The sequence below is a fragment of the Pseudophryne corroboree genome, chromosome 1 (assembly GCF_028390025.1).
Source record: "Pseudophryne corroboree isolate aPseCor3 chromosome 1, aPseCor3.hap2, whole genome shotgun sequence".
In the NCBI taxonomy this organism is placed as follows: Eukaryota; Metazoa; Chordata; class Amphibia; order Anura; family Myobatrachidae; genus Pseudophryne; species Pseudophryne corroboree.
The window spans coordinates 76,103,579-76,125,307 of NC_086444.1; the positions used below are offsets into that span (position 1 = coordinate 76,103,579).

General features: G+C 44.1%; 1 long non-coding RNA gene across 2 annotated transcripts in view; it reads left to right on the forward strand.

Moving 5' to 3' along the window:
• The window catches only part of LOC134932154 (uncharacterized), a 136,989-nt gene extending 116,782 nt beyond the window's left edge, over positions 1 to 20,207 (forward strand). For both annotated transcript variants that reach the window (XR_010179395.1, XR_010179321.1), the window contains exons 2-3: positions 18,710 to 18,797; positions 19,455 to 20,207. This is a non-coding gene — a long non-coding RNA (uncharacterized LOC134932154). The remainder of the gene's footprint in view (positions 1 to 18,709; positions 18,798 to 19,454) is intronic.
• The last annotated feature ends 1,522 nt before the right edge of the window (positions 20,208 to 21,729 follow it).

Below are 21,729 nucleotides of genomic sequence, written 5' to 3' on the forward strand. Positions count from 1 at the left end.
GTTACCAGTGAAGTGAATTTCTATTCTGTTTGTGTCAGGCTTTTTCAGACATTAACAAGCGTTTCTGTCACTTAGCTCAGCAGATTACTATTATTATTTAACTTTATTAGCACCAGGAATGCCACGTGAGACTGGTGAACAACCACAGTCTCACATACCGTGTTCTAGGTGTCACTAATATGCCCCTACTATACTGTATGATGTCATCATTGATTGACATAATTGATTGACATTGTTTAGGTAATTTTTCAGATGAAAAAAACATTGTACAGTACTTTTACTGTTGTACATTTACATTTCATGATTACATTAATCTCAATCACTTAATTCTTAACGGAGATAAAAATCTTTTAATCTGTACCATTTATTTATCAGATTATGAGGCTTTACGTTACAAGGCCCTTTAATGAATGTGTCAAGTGGCTCTTTTCCATTTCTTGGTATGTGAGTTTGCAAATAATTGCCAGTCATTTAATGTCAGTCAGTTTACTGAGTAACCACCCATTAGACTTTGCCAAGATCTATAAGCACAAAGAAAGAATGTGACTCAGGTGAAGACACTACATTGGAGAATTTGAGAAAATTGTGAAATTACCGTAACTGTATGATTTGCCAAGAGGCAGATTGGCCATAGGGTTTAAGGGGGGAACTCACGGAGCGATAATCTAAGCAATCTGACTAGATTGCTTAGATTGTAAGCATGATCGCTCCGTGTGTACCCCCCACAGCGATAGCGATGCGCAGCCCCGCGCATCGCTATCGCTGGTGCTAGATTGGCCTGCCATGCAGGTCAATCTAGCTGGTCGCTCATTTCACCCGCTGGGTGAAACGAGCGCCCCCCCCCGTCTCCCCCCGCACGCTCAGCACACATCGCGCTGTGCTGAGCGGTGGGAGAGAAGTGTGCTGAGCGGTTCCCTTCACGGAGAGGACCTTTGCTGTGCGGTGCGCGATGACGTCATCGCGCACCGCTCAGCAAAGGTCCTCTCCGCGAAGGGAAACTAGACGCTACGCGTCTAGTTCCCTTCACAGGGGACCACAGCCGGGACCACAGACGCAGAGCCGGGGGACACAGCGGGCAGCGGAGGGCACAGCAGTGGCGGATCTTGCCATGGTGCGGCTGCGGTGCCCTCCGGATGGCGCCAGCGCCCTCCAGAAGGCGGCGCCCCGGGCAAAAGTCCTGCTTGCCCGTGGCAAGATCCGCTACTGCACACATCTCTCCCACATCTGCCCATGAATACGGGCCTTTACTGTGACTTTACTCAGTAGGCTGAAGGCCCTCAGGCTGGCTAGTTTGTTGTTTCTTCGATAATTTTAGCATAATAACATGGAAGGAATAACAATAAGAGTGCAACTGATAAGAACCATATTTAAGGGTCTAATTATCACCACTTAATTAATATAAATTAGGTGAAAATTAAAATTTTCATTTACTTTTGTATAAATTGTCAAGTCTGTTCATTCTAAAGGCAATGCAGGACATATCACGGATGTCTCCTGCTTACTTTTCATTCCTGGTCTGGCCCGCTGTATCCATACACTAGTATGAGGACCTAAATTCATCAGACCCCGAAAATACAACATTTTCAGATCTTAACTGCGGGCGCTTTCACCTTCTTCAGGTGGCGTTTGTTCCCACACCCCGTTCCGTTCCCGTCCTATGTGTTCGGGACCCTCCACCACTGCTCGGCTCCTTCCACCGGAAGTCATGCATGCATAAACCCTAGTGTACTCATGCACATTAGAGACGGTACAAAGAAGGGCAACTAGAATGGCCTACATCATACAACTTACCCGGAAAGATTAAAAGATCTTAATATGTGTAGTTTGGAGTAGAGAAAGGAAAGACGTGACATAATAGAGACTTTCAAATATATCAATGGTATTAACAAGGTACATTCTTCAAAGGAAGAGAAGTATTAGAACATGAGGACATGCACTGAGACTGGAGGAGGGGAGGTTCAGGGGAAACTTGAGGGAAAATGACTTCACAGAAAGGGTAGTGGACAAGTGGAATAGCCTTCCATCAGAGATGGTAGAGGCTAAGATAGTAGAGCAATTTAAACATGCATGGGATAGACATAAGGATTTCCTTACAAAGAAATAAGGATCAAATAGGGTTTGAGGTAACAATGGGGTTAAAAAAAGGGGCAGACTAGATGGGCCAAGTGGTTCTTATCTGCTGTCAAATTCTATGTTTTTATGGTGTCTAATTAAGAAGCCTCGAAGATAAAGTGGACAAAGATAAAACACCAACCAACCAGCTCCTGTCTTTTGTTTTCAAACTCACCTGTAACATGGCAGACACGAGCTGATTGGCTGGTACTTTATCTCCATCCACTTGGCTGGTACGTTATCTCCATCCACTTTACATCTCTCCAAGGCTTAGTAAATAGACCCCTATGTTACACAGTAGCACCACCAAGTGTGACTCGGCAATGCTAAATTTCAAAGGATTCACAGGTACAGCTGATCTCGTAGTAATGTGGAATTGCTCCGGCGTTCGCAGCCAGTTAGAGACTTAATTAACATAATGAATAGGCCACTTAATGTGAATTACTTGGAAAATATCACAGTATGATGCTCAGATGAAACTCAGCTTACTAACATTATATGGTTTTTAGCTGACGATAAGCCTATTACATGTATTTCTGTGTATACAGGGATTATGATGTAGTTCCTTCTGGCTTTTATGTGGAGTTAGTCCTAACTACTTTATAGTTTTTTAATCTCTAAATTGTATTATCAGCTGTTTAAATGGATCAGATGTATTACAATACGGATGACAACCTGTAATTCCAGCACATAGTTTGTTATAGACTAGGAAGAGGCAATGGCTTACCAGGTGGCTGCCAGTGCCATATTTACCATATCTGCCACGGTGCCACAGCTGTGCCAACACCAGGATATAAGGGGGGAGGGGGAGAGAGGAAAGTAAAAGTACATTTTATCTAAAGTGTTATGTACTAAACACAAATAAGCAGGTGGTTTAGAATGTCTTCTTTGCAAGTGCAAATGTTACGCACACAATGCAAAATAACTAAGGGCTGATTTATCACCATCTGCATCCTTAAATGCAGATGGGATGTGATAAAATCAGCCAAACTTGCAATGCGATTATTGTATACTGTACATCGCATGGATGTTTCAATAATCGCATGCAGCAAGTTCTGTCCCTGCGAATGCCCTCCGCAGCATCATCGGGGTATTTTTCGTAAAAAAAAAAAAAACAGAGTTCCTGCTACGCATACGCATACGACCTGAAATTAGAATTTACAACAACCCAAAGTAAAGAGATGGTTTACAACAACCCAAAGTAAAGAGATGGTTATCTTCCTTGACCTCGAAGTATACCTCGAGAACAACACTCTAAAAACTAGAACACATACAAAGGAGGTTAATGGAAACAATGCTTTATCAGTTAGTACTCATCACTGAAAGAGGATTAAAAACATACCTCGAGGACAATTTAGACGATACAACCGAAACGGTACAGATAACAAAGTATATACCCTGCAAAGCAGCAAAATGAAACAAGATTTCCTAGAGAAAGGCTATGAAGAGTCATTTTTACAAAGAGAAATAGACAAAATTTCCGAACTTTCACGCGGGGACATGCTACAATACAAAGAGAAACAGAACGAACAACAACCAGGAGCCAGCTTTATAACACAGTATACCAGCAATTTTAAGGAGGTTGAAAAAATGCTACAAAATCACTGGTATGTACTAAGGCTAGATGAAGCACTGAAACCTGAACTATCTAAGTACCCTAAAGTAATCTACAGAAAAGCAAATAATCTCAAGAAAGAATTAACAAAGAGCTACATTAAAGAAATACAACAAAGGGATTCCACTACTGCTTAGAATGCAAGAGGTGCGGAAATCATAAAACAAGTACACAGCCTACAAAAATATTCATCTCTTCCCAAACAAACAAACAAACAAACAAACAAACAACATAAAATAAAATAAAATAAATGGTATCCTGCAACACAGCAGGTGTAATATATCTACTTGAGTGCCCTTGTGAGAAACAATACATGGGACAGACAAAAAGGAAGTTAAAAATAAGGATATCAGAACACCTCTACAACATCAGGAGAAGTTTGGAGTCCCACAGTGTGTCGGCGCATTTCCTAAAATTTCACAATAAAAATCCAACAGGTTTAAAATTTATAGGCATCCAAAAAGTGAGACCAAATTGGAGAAATGGTGACATCATATCAGCTTTAAAAAAAACAAGAAACTAAGTGGATATATCAAATGAATACACTATAACCGCAAGGACTAAATATAGACATTGGCCTTTTAGTATTCCTCTAACACTACAAAAACACTTATTAACACAATTAAACATAAACAAAAAACTGAGAAAACATAGCAAATGAAATATAGAGATCAAAAAGGCTACTCATCATAAACAATGTTTTATTTTTATTTTTATTGTTGTCATTTAAATTTTAATGAATTAAAGGAATTTTCCCCCTATTTTTAACATACAATGGAACAACATGTGCTCCCCGCCTTTTTCCTCCATTTCCTGTTATGGTTTTGGACCAATGAGAAAGTTGTGGACACTATGGGGGCCATTCCGAGTTGTTCGCTCGTTGCCGATTTTCGCTATACTGCGATTAGTCGCTTACTGCCCATGCGCAAGGTTCGCAGAGCACATGCGCTTAGTTATTTTACACAAAAGTTAGGTATTTTACTCACGGCCTAACGAGGATTTTTCATCGTTCTGGTGATCGTAGTTTGATTGACAGGAAGTGGGTGTTTCTGGGCGGAAAGTGGCCGTTTTCTAGGAGTGTGCGAAAAAACGCTGGCGTTTCTGGGAAAAATGCGGGAGTGTCTGAAGAAACGGGGGAGTGTCTGGGCGAACGCTGGGTGTGTTTGTGACGTCAAACCAGGAACGAAACTGACTGAACTGATCGCAATGTAGGAGTAAGTCTCGAGCTACTCAGAAATTGCAAAGAAATTTCTATTTGCAATTCTGCTAATCTTTCGTTCGCAATTCTGCTAAGCACTCCCAGAGGGTGGCGGCTTAGCGTGTGCAATGCTGCTAAAAGCAGCTAGCGAGCGAACAACTCGGAATGAGGGCCTATAAGTAAGAACACTGTGTAAAGACCTCCTTATCCTTGACAAAGCGCCCGCTGTGGCGAAACGCGTAGGAAAGCTAAGGCTACAAGGAGAGACTGCAAGTCTGGCAATCGGACATCCCCCACCGCGCTTCGTACAGTCGGTAACGTCATCACTGAGTGCTGCAACCGCTACATGCTGCCTCACACAGCGCCCGGCTGAAGAGATAAACCACCGCTGGTTAGGGTAAGAACAGGGACAGCGCACAGATCATACTGTGCCACCAACGTACTCTGAACTTTTTGCATTGCTAAACTGCACTATTCCTACCATAAGTTCGAAAAAGAGCTGCAAACATAATTGTTTTTATTTAAAGTATTCTTATGACTTTTTATTATTATTATTATTATTATTATTTTTGTTCATTTGCTTATTTTCTCAGTACATAGAAAACACCATTTTAAGTAGCGCTTGCTATTTAACCTCACCCCTTTCACACTGCCTGAGGTGGGTAGCACCCGAGAGCCTGACACGGGTGCTTCACACGCTCTTCCCGCCTCAGGCCCCTCGCCACCGCTGTCCCCTAACCCGACATAATGCCGGGTTGGTGATGTCACTTAGAGATCACATGATCACCAAGTGCTGCCCTTCCACACAAAGTGAACGGGAAACGGGTCCATTGCCCTGGCTTCCCGTTCACACAGTACAGCGAGCCAGGTTGAACATGTGTTCAACACTGCTTTCTACCCGAGTTGGACCCGGATTATTCCAACTGGGCCCTTTCAGACCGCACAACAACACGGGTTATGTGCGCTCATATGCAATAATCCGTGTTCAAAGCTGGAAGTCTAAAAGGGGTTTAAGAATGGGTAATGTGATCTGGGTTATTAAAAAAAAAGTGAATTAAAGGATTTGGAGCAGTTTTTCATGAAAACTGCTCCAAAAGCCCTTTAACCACTTTCCTGGCATGGTCGCATCAGATGTGACCATGCTTGCAAGTGCTTTTTCTGGCCTGGTCGCACTGGATGCGACCAGTCAGATACACAGTGTTAGCAGCGGCAGGGAAGGGAAACTTCCCTCCGCTGCTGCTCTCAGAGGGACGCACCCAGCCCCCAGTGTTGCTGTGCTGCTAATCATTGGGGATCGGCCAGCACGACAGGATCCCCCCCCCCAGCGGTTGCAGATAATAGCAGCCGCTGGTAAGAGTAAATTATCGCCCTCAAGCCCTCCCTGTGTACCTGGCAGCTGTCCGGGCTCTAAAAACTGAAGTCGCAATGGTCGCGATATTCCCGATGTTCCGATGGCCGCAATGCTCCCGATCGATGTTCCAATGTTTGGGGGGGGGAAATTACTCTGTTTTTTTTTTTAAACTAAAATAATTTTTGATAGGGTTAAATTCATGTTCTTCACTTAATTCACTCATAAAAAGCCCCCATAAATTTCTGACCGGATTTTGGGGAAGAAAATCATCAGTTAAGTGGTTAATGCATTTGACTGGTACTAAAATAACATCCTTTTCACATTTTTTTTGCAAAAATAATGTTAATAAATATGCCCCTTAGTGTTAATAGTGCAGTAATATGAGCCAATGTATGTATTGTGAAACTTGATTCATGCTCCCCCTTTTCTCAAGCCAATGAAAGCAGGCAGAGAGCTGCATAGGCTTATAGCCACATAAGCACCCTGAATTTTTGGGACTATTTGGTTGAGGATAGGCAGGGCTAGCCGTAGTGATGGACAGGTTGGGGACAGGTGACCCAGTGTGCCTAACAGGCATTGTGTAAGAGGAGTGTATATAGGGGTATATATTTACAGGATTGGCAGCCATCTTCCTCTTGCCTTTTTTGGATGCCCTCCCACCCACCCCTTTTATTTTTGTGCTCTCGGTCCGCTTTAGGGCCTCAAGTTCAATTTAGTAGTCGGCTTTGATAGCCAGATGGGCGGAAAGTCGCTACCAGCCAGCAGTAAAAGTTTACATAAGTGGTCATTGTGGGGCACCCCCTTTTGGTAGAACAGCGAGTGTGACCTCCCCTTGCGGGTGGACTACGGACGTTCCCGTGCAGTTTTGTCCAAGGCTCTGCTAGAGTAAAGGGGGTGAGACCTGCTCAGTGCGGTTTATGTTTTAGGAGGCGGTTGTGAGTCCCCTCCTAGTTTTATTGGTTTATTATAGTTGACTAGTGCTGGTGAGTTGATAGCGCCTTTTCATGCCATCCTCCAATATTTAGTTTAAAATCTAGGTCAGCAAACAATAAATACCAGTTTTGACCTTTGAAATCTAGCTGTTGGTGTCCGTGTGGTTATTTCATAGTGCTAAGCTAGCTAAGTTATAAATGTAAGTGTGTCACAATAAAGTCATGGGTGACTTATAGACTGATACCCCTTCCACACCGAACCTCTGACCAGGGTCAAACCCAGGACCGACCCGGATATGGCGCTGTCTGAAAGGTGTGACCCCAGCTTATTCTACCCGGGTTATGTTACCAAGCTGCTCATTGGAGGATCAGGAGCTCAGGGAGATGATGTCAGCCTGTAAGGACTCTAGGGCAGAGACGGGTGCAGTGTGAAAGGGGATGACCAGCGTACGGTAAGAAAGGGGTTTAGCAACTGGGATTTAGGTTTGAAAGGGATGTTTTACTTGTTATGTGCTGTCATGTAAATTATTTCCAGGTGTATCTTTGTGCAACATTAATTGCACCATTCAGGAGCGTCTTCCTTACGAATGTAATTTCCAGAACTCACCACACTCCCCCGTCTTGTAATTCTGCCAGTATAATTCACAGTGTAACTACTTGCGCAAGATGAAAAGGAATTAGGTAGCGCTTGTTTGACTGTAAGAGGAAGAGAGCTGTGTATAAATTGGAAATTAGGACTGTACAACCTGCCTGACTGGAATTATGACAGCAGAGTGTGCTGGGCGGGAAAGAGAGTCTGTTACTGCTACTGACAGGTAAGAGCTGGGACGGGTGGGGGCAGCCCCAGGCCCCTACCACAAGGCCTGGTAATTAGTACCCGCTCCACCCTGCATGAATGTCCTGACTTATCAGTATAATCACACATTAATAAAAAAAATACCCCAAGATATTACTTGTTCTGTTATGAATGTATTTGTATATTTAAGGTTTTGTTCTGTCATTAAGCACAGAAATATCAACAGGCTGTGGTAATAGTTACTCTGGGGGGATGTATCAAACCTTAGAGAGAGATAAAGTGGAGAAGCTGCTTATAGAAACCAATCTACCTCTGTCATTTTGTAGACTGGGCTAGATAAATGTTAGCTAGAAGCCTATTGGCTGTTGAACTCAACATCTCCATTTCATCTCATTATGAGGGACAGATACATCTTTATGACCAAAAGGTACCAAAATACTCCAGGATCGTACCTATGCTTAGCGACACCCGATGCGGTGGAAATAACCCATGTGTGTGTCAATGATGTGCGTTGGCAAAAAGGGGTGCAGCATCGTGGGAAGGGGCGTAGGGCGTGTGCTCGCAGCCCAACCCCCTGTTTTTATAACTCCATGCTGGGAGGGGGATCCCAGATATGCTGGGCTGCCCCCAGAGACTGTCTGCCTCCAGTGCTGGCTAGGTATGGCCATCGACCACAGATGATTCCTAATCATCGATGGTATATGGCCGATGTTGAATGCTTTTGCCACTGATGGGAGAGAACCAGATAGTATTCCTCCATCGATGGCACAGCATAAATGATTATTATTATTTTGCAAGGTGCCGGGACTCTGAGCATAGCTCCACCCCTGACACCAGTGAAGCCCCGCCCCTGGGCTGTGATTGGCCCGCGGATCATTCACTGAACTAACAGGGATGATCATGGATGAGTGAAACCTTAGTGCTGGCTCCTACACTGTGACAGGAGCCAAGTGCTGCATGTAATGTTACAGTGCTGCACCCGCCTCCTGTTACTGAGCTGGAGCCTGCATTTTGGTGTCACCCCTTGGCGGGTGACCTTTGGGTGTGGCCAGCTTTCCCGGCACCCCCGTAGTGGTCAGCCATATATTTTTCATTCCAAAAAAAAAAAATTCAGATGTTTTCGATGGCCCTTGAGATCTGTATAGAATTCTAATAGCTGGAGGCTTTTAACATATGCCCAATTCAGAGTCCAATCTGTGAGAAGAGCCTAGGAATGAAGTATCATCCAAGTTATTATACATACAGTAGTATCATATTAATGCTTGGTATGTATCTGTAATAAACTTCTTTATTAACTGTATAATGATGTATCTGGGATGTGTCAGAAAAAGAAAAAAATCCAAATGAAAGGTCATGAATATGAGAAATACTTTGAATAGAAGTATTATATCCTCCCTGGTTTATACATACACCCCTATTCTAGGTGTCAATGAGGTCACAAGTGGGGCAAAAGGTGGCTTTTGAAGGTCCTGTAATACTTGAAATCGTTATTGTAAGTCAAGGTGAATTTGAAGATTTGTCTATTCTCACCGCTTCTTTTTCAGGCAACCGGAATTACATGAAAAATTGAGTTCATTTTCTGCTATTATTCTATTTGTATTCAAATAAACTGTTTTTCATAATATTACTGTATATCATTTTGTTATCTTGTTTTTGGTGTAGATGGGAAGCGGTTAAAATACCGCTAGTCGGGATCCCAGATGTCACAATGCCGACGCCGGAGTCCCGTCTAGTTGTGAAATCTCGCCACCGGAATACCGGCGCCACAGGCTATTCTCCCTCTGTGGGTGTCCACGACACCCATAGTGGGAGAATATACCTTGTGGCGAGCCCAGCGAGCCTACAAGGGGCTTTCTAGCGCTTGCCCGCTGCTGGCATACTGGTGGTCGAGATGCCGCATTTGGTAATTCATACTGAGTCCATGTAGACATATGTAGTAGTGAAAAGAGTGGAGAAGTAAGCCAGTGAAGAAGTTGCCTATGGCAACCAATCAGCTGCTACCTATAATTTAAAAAAAAATGCACTTGATAAATGTTACCTCAAAGCTGATTGGTTGCCATGGGCACACTTCTCTCTTTTCACTATACTGTACATCTCCCCATTTACAGTATATCTTAAGCATTGTGGATATTTTACCATACTGCATTCCATTTAATAATATTCAACCTCTGTGTTCTTAAAAAGGGAATGTCATAGGTAGCCCTGGTCATTTCTAAAACACTACATAAATAAGATACAGGGATTAGGATAATGACAACTCTGGTAGATTTAAGGTAGGTGATAGTTTAAAATAAGTCAGAGAGTGATGGATGGCTTCTTGTAAGAGTACCAGCTCTTGTATGAAACCGTGGCGGTGACACAATTTGACATATGTCATTGCCCTCCCCCTTCCACAGCTCACACTGCTTTCCTCACGCCTCACTTCCTCCTACAGCTCACACTTGCCCACTCACACCTTACTTCCCTCACTGCATCCCTACTGCTCACGTTGTTCCCATCACAGCTCACTACCCCATCATACCTACAGAGGGGTAGTAAAATGGAATACCAAGAGTCAGTATAACTGGTGTCACACCTAAAAGTGAGGCTCACAAAGTTCCAAGGTATGGAAAGTAATCACCTAGCACTGAGTGCCAGAGGAGTTTTAAATTTATGGTAATAGGTAACTTGGCTCCAAGTTCAGACAGTTACTAGCACTTGTGCCGGGAACTGCCTTTCCATCCGCAGTACCAAGCAATGGCATTTTAGACCCAGGACTATAGCTTATGGCCAACTTCATAAAATACATGCCCCAAACCTTAAAGCAGGATTCAGGCAATGCTCAACATATCACTGTGAGTGCATTCCCTCCAACTGTACCTTTTTGGCAGGTATAGTACCTTTTTTTATGGTCTGTACCCATTTTTAGCTCTCCAAACTTCCATTGAAAGTATAGGAAAAGGGCCGTGACCACGCCCCCTTTACCTGTGACCACGCCTCCTTTCCTAATTTGTACCGATTGTTATGTTTAAAATGTTGGAGGGTATGTGAGTGCTGTAAGTAACAGTGAGCTTACAAGCTTGGCAGCATAGCTAACAATCTTCTTAGTGGTAGAAATACCCGCGGTTATACAGTGCCAATTTGGGAGAGTTTATGCATTTGCGTAAACTTCGTCTCATCTTAAATGTAAAAATTTTTTTATTTTATAAGTCCACTGATGAAGATTTTGCCAGTCACAGTTAATTGGTAGTCGTCTGTGAACTTTCCTGATGCTTTTAATTTCCATTGTCAAGTGCAAATGCTTAAAAGCATTTTGATTCCTAGTCCAAGAAATGCTGCCATTTGTTTACCAGACAGGACTTATCGATTGGAGCAGGGCCGGCAAAAGAAATCTCGGGGCCCAATACAGTGATATCTCTGGGGCCCACTTGGATTATATATATATATATATATATATATATATACACATACATACACATACATAAAGGTGCAACTGAATTTGCCTTGCTATATAAGAAGCTGTTCATAAATAAATATATATCTATCCAGAGGCGGACTGGCCATAGGGATCACAGGGAAGATTCCCGGTGGGCCGATGCACCCGTGGGGCCTGTTTTGTTTGAGGACATGTGGTCCTTTTTATAGACATAATGAATAAGATGAAAATAATTTGCATATATGAAAATGACTTTGCCACTTAGCCTGTGATTGCAGATGATCTAGTGTATGCTCTGTCTGCCTGCTTGGCTGACATATAAGATTGAGTGAATAGTGATTGGGATACGCGGTTGGTGTAATAAGCAAGAAAATATATATTTCTAAAGAATGATATAGTTTCCTAAGTTCTGACGGTGTGTCATATAATGTGCTCATAATATTGAATTTTATTTATTTTTAACTCCCCCTTTGATGCTGGACATGCCCACTATCTGGAAAGTCTTGGGGGGAGGGTGCTGCTGCCATGGCCCATGGCTAGAACTTACACCTCTGGTGCTACCCATGTGGGGCCACTAGTACAAATTTTCCAGGGCCACTTTTTGTTCCCAATCCGCTCCTGTATCTATCTATGCACATATATATGTATATCTTTCCTCACTCCTCCACACACATACCACTGTCTGTTTCTCCCTCTCTACTTCTTCCCACACACCCCACAGTCTATCTCTCCCCAATGACTCCATGCTGCATTCCCTGCTCCCCCACCCCATCCCAAAGCCCTGTATCCCCTCACCAATCCACTCTTACCCCGGGGAGAGACTCACCTGTGCTGCACTCCCCAGTGTCCAGGAAAACCGCAGAGCAGGAACCATGCAGCCCTCACACCCTACCAGAAGAGGCCAGCGCAGAGCACGGGAATCCTGGCCAGAGGAGCTGTTGCCATGTTCCGTAAATGCCTGCAACAGAGCTGGACCCGGAAAAGTGGGCGTATACTCATGCTGTCACTGTGTGCGACAGACTCCTGTCACTCTGAGGCTGCGCCCACATCACCTACAGCTCGCTGCCCTATTTGGACAAGATGGTTCACATCCTTGCTGGGCACTAAGTGGCATATCCTTGGGGCCCGGTACAGGTGTCCCCTTTGACCCCCCCCTATCGCCGGCCCTGGATTGGAGTTCTATTCCTGATAATACAACAAAGATGTTTTATAATTATGATAGTAGGGAAAGCATTAGACACTACGAAGCAGAAATTGAGCCCATATGGCAGAAAGACGTTTCTCAGCAGTTCTTCTCCCGATCTCTAGGTAAACAACGGTGATAGTTTGGGCAACAAATGAACAAAATAAGTCTTTATTTGGAGAAAAACAGCACGAGATTTGACTTGCAGCCAAGTAAGAATTGCTGTGATTTAATGTGGGTAAAAAAAAAAAAATAACCTGTCTCTTCAGCTAAAAAAGTGGATAATGGCCCTCATTCCGAGTTGATCGGTCGCAAGGCGAATTTAGCAGAGTTACACACGCTAAGCCGCCGCCTACTGGGAGTGAATCTTAGCTTCTTAAAATTGCGACCGATGTATTCGCAATAATGCGATTACTAACTACTTAGCAGTTTCAGAGTAGCTCCAGACTTACTCTGCCTGTGCGATCAGTTCAGTGCTTGTCGTTCCTGGTTTGACGTCACAAACACACCCAGCGTTCGCCCAGGCACTCCCACCGTTTCTCCGGCCACTCCTGCGTTTTTTCCGGAAACGGTAGCGTTTTCAGCCACACGCCCCTGAAACGCCGTGTTTCCGCCCAGTAACACCCATTTCCTGTCAATCACATTACGATCGCCGGAGCGAAGAAAAAGACGTGAGTAAAAATACTATCTTCATGGTAAAATTACTTGGCGCAGTCGCAGTGCGAACATTGCGCATGCGTACTAAGCGGATTTTCACTGCGATGCGATGAAAAATACCGAGCGAACAACTCGGAATGAGGGCCAATGTTCCCAAACTCGTAATAATAATGAGTAAATTGACTTTGAACTGCCAGGAAGCGGAGAACTGCGCTGACTTGGTCCTGTCACAGCTTTATATTCCGATGTAAACTAAATAGCACTATCAAGGGATCAGTAAATTATGTATATACCAGGCTGCTAAAAGAATTAGTAAGATATGAAAAGCAGATGTCCCTCGAGTATTTTGCAGGAGATTCACAAATAAAATGGTTGCGATTTCTGAGCTTATAGCTACGTGACCAGCATGCGCCGCATTGGCTAACTCATGAATCATTGTTGTTTTATCACAAAGGTTCCAGAGCGTTGAGATTTACTGCTCAAGCTGTGACATCTGCAGTTCCGTATCACAGTGCTGGGTAATAAATTATACATTAAAATAAAACTGGTCTCCTCCAAGTGCCAGAGTGATGAGATGGTGCAAGTAATTCTATGGCGCTCTCCCCTGCTGAATGCATCGTATAGTGCATGATGAATTGTTAGTGCTATCATGCATCACACCGATCCATCACTGAAGCTGTAATTCTTAAAGATATTCCTCTTCGATCTATATCAGGGGTGGGCAATTATTTCAGCTGAGGGGCCACTTGACATTTCCTGTCAGTATCCGAGGGCCACATACAAAATAGCAGCTCCCCCCACTTGCCAAAAATATAGGGACGTGGCTTCATGTGGAAGGGGTGTGGGCAAAAAATAATACAGATTCATATTAGGCTGCACAATAGTCTCCATTATTCAAATTGCGCCACACAGCGCCACTTACACACATTACACCAGGTAGAGCCCCTTTTACACACATTACGGCAGGTAGAGAGCCTTTTTACACATTAACATTTTATTTAGGATAATTATTGCGCAGCAAGCAAATTATCCAGTGTCTTATGGCCCCTGGGGAAAGGTGTGACACAGTGACAGAACAAGGGGGGTGTGACACGGTGACAGAACACGGTGGGGGTGACACGGTGACAGAACACGGTGGGGGTGACACGGTGACAGAACACGGTGGGGGTGACACGGTGACAGAACACGGTGGGGGTGACACGGTGACAGAACACGGGGGTTGTGACACGGTGACAGAACACGGTGGGGGTGACACGGTGACAGAACACGATGGGGGGTGACACGGTGACAGAACACGGTGGGGGTGACACGGTGACAGAACACGGTGGGGGTGACACGGTGACAGAACACGGGGGTGACACGGTGACAGAACATGGGGGGGTGACACAGTGACAGAACAAGGGGGGGTGACACAGTGACAGAACACGGTGGGGGTGACACGGTGACAGAACACGGGGGGGTGACACGGTGACAGAACACGGGGAGGGGGGATGAAAGAACACGGGTGTGTGACACAGTGACAGAACACGGTGGGGGTGACACAGTAACAGAACACGAGGAGGGACGGTGACAGTGACAGAACACGGATGTGTGACATGGTGACAGAACACGGGGGTGTGACACAGTGAAAGAACACGGGGAGGGGGGTGACAGTGACAGAACACGGTGGGGGTGACACGGTGACAGAACACGGGGAGGGGGGGTGACAGTGACAGAACACGGATGTGTGACACGGTGACAGAACACAGGGGGGGGTGACACAGTGACAGAACACGGTGGGGGTGACACGTGACAGAACACGGGGGGGCAGAGCCGGCCATAGGCATAGGCAAACTAGGCAATTGCCTAGGGCATTTGATATGCCTAGGGGCATCAGCAGCTTCTGCTGATTAAAATGATATGCGGCATGCCTATATTCTGTGTGTAGCATTTCGTATGCAGAAACAGCTACAGTCTCACACAGTATATAGGCATGCTGCATATCATTTTAATCAGTAGAAGCTGCTTGTGCATCCTAGCCACATAGCAATGCAAATAAAATGCATTTTAATTAAAAAAAGGTGCCAGATGTTAGTATTGAGGCAATATTTATGAGGACACATCTGTATCCAAGCAGGGGCAGAGGTCACAGTGTTAGTGGCAGTGTGATTGCTGTGTGCATGTGAGTGGGTTAGTTGTGCAGTAGTGTTCGGAATATGTGTAAGGAGCATTATGTGTGTCACATAAAAATGCATTAATAATGTGCAACATATGTGTAAGGGGCACTATGCGTGTCATTATGTGTATAAAGGCATTAATAATGTGCGGCATATGTGTAAAAGGGTACTACTGTATGTGTGTCATTATGTGTATAGGGGCACTAATAATGTGCAGCAAATGTGCAGGGGGCACTATGTGTGTCATTATGTGTATAAGGGTATTAATAATGTGCAGCTTATGTGTAAGGGACATTATGTGTAAAAGGGCATTAATAAAGGTTGTCATAATGTATAAGGCACATTATGTTTATAAGGACAATAATAATGTGTCTCATATGTGTAAGGGGCATTACTGTGTGGAATTATGTGTATACATGCATTACTAATGTGTGGCATTATGTGTATAATGTGCTCTACTATGTGGCGTTGCATATAGAAAGGGCACTACTGTGTCGTCTAATGTGAATAAAGAGCAATAGGGTGTGATGTAATGTGAATAAGGGGCTCTACTGTGAGTAGTAACGTTTATAAGGTAAAGTGATACTGCTGTGGGATGTAATATGAATTATGAACACTATCGCATGATCAAATGTGAATGAAGTTGCAGTACTGTGTGGCGTAATTGGAATTGGGCTTACTATTGTGTGGCCATGCCCCTTGCCAGCAAAAACACACTCTTTTTTGGTCTGTGCGCCAAATGTGCAAACTGTTCCTATTTAAAATATAGTGGATACAAACACCAAAATAAGGACTGCTATGGGTGAGAGGTGATGGTGCTGGGAAAGAGGTACAGGGTCAGAGGTGGAACCAGCGGTGGTGCTAGGGGGCACCAGCCAAAATCTTGCCTAGGGCATCATATTGGTTAGGGCCGGCTCTGCAGGGGGGGTGACACAGTGACAGAACACGGTGGGGGTGACACAGTGACAGAACACGATGGGGGTGACACGGTGACAGAACACGGGGGGGGGTGACACAGTGACAGAACACGGTGGGGGTGACACGGTGGCAGAACACGGGGAGGGGCGGTGACAGTGACAGAACACGGATGTGTGACATGGTGACAGAACACGGGGGTGTGACACAGTGAAAGAACACGGGGAGGGGGGGTGACAGTGACAGAACACGGTGGGGGTGACACGGTGACAGAACACGGGGAGGAGGGGTGACAGTGACAGAACACGGATGTGTGACACGGTGACAGAACACGGGGGGTGTGACACAGTGACAGAACACGGTGGGGGTGACACGTGACAGAACACGGGGGGGGTGACACAGTGACAGAACACGGTGGGGGTGACACGTGACAGAACACGGGAGGGTGACACAGTGACAGAACACAGGGGGGGTGACACAGTGACAGAACACGGTGGGGGTGACACGTGACAGAACACGGGGGGTGTGACACAGTGACAGAACACGGTGGGGGTGACACGTGACAGAACACGGGGGGGGGGGTGACACAGTAACAGAACACGGTGGGGGTGACACAGTGACAGAACACGGGAGGGGTTGGTACAGTGAGAGCTAAAGATCTCTCCCCCAAACCTAGAACAGTCTGATGCCACTGCCCGCACACACAAATATACGCACACTATCACACACACACACACACACACACACACACACACACACACACACACACACAACACACACACACTTTCTTTCTTTCCCTTGTCCCATTAACTTACTGATCTGGCTGGCAGTGGCAGGATTCAGGATGGATCTGTAGTAGTCTGGCTCTTGTCCCGTGTAGCCCCGCCCCCTGAGGTCCAGTGTAGCCCCGCCCCCTCATCGGCATGTAGCCCTGCCCCCTTTTCGGCTGAACACAGCCGTTGTCACTGGGGACTCTGGAGGCGGGAGGAGGAGGCTGCTACAACGCAGCAGCAGCAGGGGAGAGAGGCGCCGCCGGCAGCTTGGAGGTACTGCAGTGCAGAGCAATGACAAGCAGCTCAGCCAGTCGGGCCGCTTGTCATTGCTCGCTGGTGGGAGGCAGTGGGCCGGGCAGGATCGGTTTGCGGCCCGCATCCGGCCCGCGGGACGTATTTTGCCCACCCCTAATCTATATAGTTCTATGTTGATAGATCTGTTTGTTTTAATGAAATTTGCTTGAGAAGAGGGAACTTTGCATTACTCTGAGCGAAGATTCGACCAATATTCTGATACGTAAGCGTGCCTTTTCTTTTAAAGCGATTGTTAATTTACTAAATGACCCAAAACGCCAGTTTTTAAATTACAGGTCATTATTTGATTTCTAAATATAGCGAAGTGCAATAAATTATGGAATAAAAATGGTCGTGTATGTCCGATTATAATGAGCGACTGTTGATGAGTTACTTTCCCCGTTTTGTTTTACTATATTGGGCAAACAGTTCTATTTTTATATTTTTAACAAATTAATGTAGTTATTGTTTTATGAGTTTAAGTAAAAAAAAAAAAGTTTACAAACATGTTTAAAAAATGGCTAGGGATATAAAAGATAATTTCCCATGTATACGTCGAATGTTCTAATGTATTATTTTGATCCCTTTTATCACATAATTTGTTGATAAAAAAATGTTCAACTATAATCAAGATTTTAATAGATAATTTTATACAAAAATTCATATTTTTTTTTATCATAGCAACAGCCAAATATTGAAACTTGAACATGAATGAAATGATTTAGGGCCTACTTGACTACTGTCCCGGAATGTCCGGTAGGCTCCCAAAAATCGGGTGACCCTCCCAGACCCCCGGAAGAGCAGGCAAGTCTCTCGATTTTTCTGGTCTTCAAAGCCTGGCCGCCCACTTAGTGAGTAAAGTGGGCAGTCTTGTTGAATAGCATCATCATAGCCACACCCCCTGCAGTATAATGCCAGTAATATCGGCATTACAGAGCGGGGCATGGCTTAAATGACACGATACAGTAACCATGCCCCCATTCCACCTCTGCCCCCTCTGTCCATCATTGCCCTGCCCCACGACCCTGCTAAGGTGACCTGGCTGGTTTCTTCCGGAGAGAGAAGTCAGGAAGTTGGTAAGTATGATTTAGGGGTATATTTACTGATTATCGGGTTTTAGATCATTTTTGTGGAATGTAGGGTATAGTTCCAGGGCCAAACTGCGCAGCTCTGGAGGGACCTTCATACATTTGTGGTATCCTTAGAATTTGTGGATTCCCCATGAAAACAACTGTTTGCCAGAAATATTATTTGATAAATATGCCCCATAACCTTTATTGTGTTTTTCATCAAATGATTTTGTCTTCTCTAGTTGGTGTGTGGGACCAGTTTTATTGCTCTGGCAGATTTTACAAGACTGATCGCAGCATTTAGGGCCAGCAGGAAAACAGCTGAAGCAAGCAAGTACAAGTCTCCATACAAGTCTCATATTGTAGACACATTTCACAACATCAAAAATGTCTTTTCCACTCGATCTTTAATAAGGATATCTAGAATATTTTCATTTTAAACCGCCCATGTGCAACTCTTCTGTACTCATTGCCTCCTCTAAGATTAAATGCCCCTGAGTATGCATTTTGGCCCCTGCATCCAACTGGTTCCTTTATTTGACATACCTGCTTAGATATTTGAATACCATGATGCCTGTGTGAACGCGCTCTAAAATAATTGATAACTTTTTTTCTATACCTTATTTAAATAAAGCAGCTTGTGTGACACCACCGTAAAACTATTTTAATGATCAAAAAACAAACAAAATGGACCAGAGTCTCTTTTAGCAGCACGTATGAGCTGTGGGTTAGATTTAACAGGCTGAAGTAGTCCTGAAATATGACCTGACAGTCTCTGCAATTATTAAGTACTGTGTAATAACAGCACAGTACCCTGCTGTAATCAGATGTGTACTGTCAACAGCCATAGGGCCGGATTAAATTAGCCACAGTAAGTTACCATGCGGGGAAAAGGGTGGCAGCCTCTGACTTTTACACTCGAGGCTAATCAATTACAGACCCTTATTCTCATGTGGTAAATTTGTCACTAACACGCGTTGTCCATAGGTACCAGGAAAAGTGGAGAAGAACGAAGTGAGAGGGCCGGAGGGAGGTTAAGAAGATGGAGAGGAGTTAGGAACAGAAGGAAGTGTCACTGGAGGAGATGGCCACACACAGTAGAAATGATCCTTAGGTATCTACAGGGTCAGACTGGCCCACAGGGGTACCAGGGAAACCACCGGTAGGCCCCACTGCCTGAGGGCCCACTCCTTCCTCTAGGGATCAGGTTCCAGACTGTGCACTTGTATTATACATGGTAGATATGTTGCATTACACTGCACTAAACTATTGTGTATTTCAAGCCTCTGTGAATGCTGGTCACATCCTCTTTTTAGGCTGGCCACACCCCTAAGTATGGTCTCCTATCTCTGCAATCCCCCGGTGGGCCCTGCATGTCCCAGTCCGACACTGGGTATCTATGAATATTCCATCTGGATTGATTATTCTAACTATATACTTGCAAGTGTACAATCTATGCTAGCAATTGTCTAAGTTTGTTAAATAGTTTTATGCTATTTTATGTTATATAATAAAGAAAGCATAAATATAATTAGTATATATGTGTATATCTTATTCTGTATGATTTGATTGGCCTGTGAATAAAACAATCAGATGATAAGAGCTGGTATTCCATGTCTGAACTCACTTTGGATTCATAATTTCATAATTCATATGTATGAGAACTGCGTATACGTATCAGCCACCTAGTTTGTAAGCCTGACAGAATAATATATTTGCAGATATATATAATAATCGTATATTAAATGAAATATACCTATACTAATAATTATAGAAAATATACATATAATAATATTGAAAATTCCTTTTTCAATAATTGGCAACCCAGATATTAATAAAATATATTTGTAATATAATATAATATAATAAAATATTTGTCAATATTCAGCAATCCTGACCAGTTGTCATGATTGGCCGGCCAATTCTCCAGATATGTCAATCTGAGAATCACCACCAGTGACTTATGGGGGTACTTCAGACATGGTAACGACCACCAGCAAAGGGATTCGGGGAAGTATTGCTTTTCACAGCAGCCCTTTCGGTTCTGCACACGGTATACACTTTAAAAACTAGTAGCATGTGCCTCGCAAGGCCTTGGGTCTAAGAACACAGAAAATCAGAACTAGAAATTAGGATTCATTTCAAGAATAACTCCAGAGTTTACAGTTACAAAAAAGCGAGTTACAAAGTATATATGAGAGTTATAAAGTATATGTGATATTTTTTAAAAGACCATCTCTTTCCAGCACCACCTTCCTTCTATTTAGGGATAGCCATCGACCATTGATAGTCGCCAAACATCGATGGCTAACTACCAATGGTCGACAGATTTGCCATGGATGGCAGAGAGCCAATGGTTATCTGTTATTGATGGCTGAGTGGAACTGAATATTTTTTGCCCCTCCACCGGCACGAAACTTAACACCTCCCCCAGAGGCCCGCTAAGCCCCAACCTCATTTTTGATTGGCCCACGGGCCAACCAACAACTGTTAGCGGTGGCCCACGAGTGGCGCAAACCATCCATAGTTCGCCATAGATGGTTTATGTGCCATTGATGGCCATCCCTACTTCTGTTCCTAACTCCTCTCCTTCCTCTTAACCTCACCCTAGTCCTTCTGGCCCTCTCATTTCCCTGCCAATTACATCCCCACTGTACACATATCCTGACATATTTTCTTTCTCTTCACTTTCCCTTCCTCATGACCCCAGTTCATCATTGCTGTGATGTGATATCATGCAGCCCTCCAAGAACCTTTGCAATCTGGTGGATCATTATGCAATGAATAACACCTATCCTTGTGTATCAATGCCTATCTCCCTATAGAGTGTAAGCTTGCGAGCAGGGCCTTCCTACTTCTATGACTGTCTGTTATTATTTCCCAGTTTTGTTTCATCACTGTTGTTTCCAATTGTAAAATGCGATGGAATATGCTGCACTATCTAAGAAACTTTATACATAATAAAATAAAAGTACAATGTAAAGAGATGATATCTTATGCGCCCAACATTTGAAGGGCAACATATACTTATACTCTGAAATGTCCTTAAATGGAGCCCACGGTTTTCCTGCCTTGTTTCTTTGTACTGTACGGATATGCAGTCTCTTCCCAAAGGATACCGTATATAGACAAAAGAATACAAAAAAACAAAAAATCCAATGTGTAATATTGTTTGTCCAAGTCTCTGTCGTGATGTGAGGTGAATTTCAGGTGGAAAAATAAATGAAGCTATTCCACTCCGTGAGCACTGGATATATACTAT